Source organism: Dioscorea cayenensis, chromosome 10, assembly GCF_009730915.1.
Source record: "Dioscorea cayenensis subsp. rotundata cultivar TDr96_F1 chromosome 10, TDr96_F1_v2_PseudoChromosome.rev07_lg8_w22 25.fasta, whole genome shotgun sequence".
NCBI lineage: Eukaryota > Viridiplantae > Streptophyta > Magnoliopsida > Dioscoreales > Dioscoreaceae > Dioscorea > Dioscorea cayenensis.
The window spans coordinates 18,364,721-18,366,059 of record NC_052480.1 but is presented as its reverse complement, the minus strand read 5'-3'; the positions used below and the strand labels follow the sequence as shown (position 1 = coordinate 18,366,059).

Below are 1,339 nucleotides of genomic sequence, written 5' to 3'. Positions count from 1 at the left end.
CCCCTCTTCCACCTCTATAACCTTGGGTGCGTGTTCTTTTGGCTTCTCACTTGGAAGCCTACCTTCAACCTCACGACCACTTCTCAAAGTGATTGCCTTTACATGCTCTCTAGGGTTGGTCTCTGTATTGCTTGGTAAGCTTCCATGTGGCCTTTCGGAGAGAGACTTCGCAATTTGCCCCACTTGATTTTCAAGATTATGCAAAGAGGCGGTGTGGTTGTGAAATGTAGACTCAACTGATTCAAACCTTGTATTTGCAGATTGTATGAATCTAGTCAAGTGTTTCTCTAGGTCACTCATTCGGGTTTCCAAACCTGAGACTCTGTTTTTCACTTGAGGGGCTTATTGTTGTTGTTGGAAACCTGGTGGCCCCATGGCCTTTTGTGGACCCTGGTTACTCCATGAAAAATTTGGATGATTCTTCCAACCCGGATTCTAGGTATTGCTATATAGGTTTCCTTGAGGTCTCATGCCATTACCTACAAAATCAACATTCTCCACTGAAGAAACATCACCAATAGAGATTGGGCAATCGGAGGGAGCATGTCCTCCACCACACCCGGTGCAATTAGTCACGGCCGCCACTCTGTTTGAAGTTAGAAGATCTAACTTCTTACTCAAGTTTTTCACTTAGGGTTGCCAATGAAGTTACCGCATCTATTTCATGAAGGCCGGCCACCTTTTTCTTCTCCCTAGCATTCCATTGGTAGCTATTTAACCCCATTTCTTCAATCAACTGACGGGCCTCATCGGGGGTCTTGCTACCTAAGGTACCTCCTGATGCCGCATCCAAGAGTTGCCTTGTACTCAGGTTCAAACCATTGTAAAAGGTTTGAACAATCATCCACTCCGGGAATCCGTGTTGTGGGCACTTCCTCAGGAGCTCCTTGAACCTTTCCCATGTCTCAAATAGAGACTCCAATTCCAACTGAACGAAGGATGAGTTCTCGTTCCTAAGCTTTGCTGATTTGCCTGGAGGGAAATAACGGGTTAGAAAAGCTTCCACCATCTCCTCCCACGTGGTAATTGACGCTCTAGGTAACGAGTGTAGCCACTGCTTCGCTCTCCCCTTTAGGGAAATTGGGAAGGCTCTCAATTTGATGGCACCATCCGTCACTCCATTTATCTTCAGCATATCACACACCTCATGAAAGCTCTCTATGTGACTGTTTGGATCCTCATCGGCCAAACCGTTAAACTGTGCGGATCGCTGCAACATGTGGATGAATGCCGGCTTCAGCTCAAAGTTCTGAGCTGTAATTGGGTGACGCACAATACTCGATTGTGTTCCCAACACTGAAGGTCTGGCACAATCGGATAATGTTCGTTGTTGCTCATT

At 46.3% G+C, this 1,339-nt stretch overlaps 1 non-coding gene across 1 annotated transcript; it reads left to right on the top strand.

Annotated features, from left to right (window-relative positions):
• The first annotated feature begins 854 nt into the window (after window positions 1–854).
• Window positions 855–961, top strand: LOC120271277. The gene has a single exon (XR_005539895.1). It is a non-coding gene; the product is annotated as a small nucleolar RNA R71 (small nucleolar RNA).
• The last annotated feature ends 378 nt before the right edge of the window (window positions 962–1,339 follow it).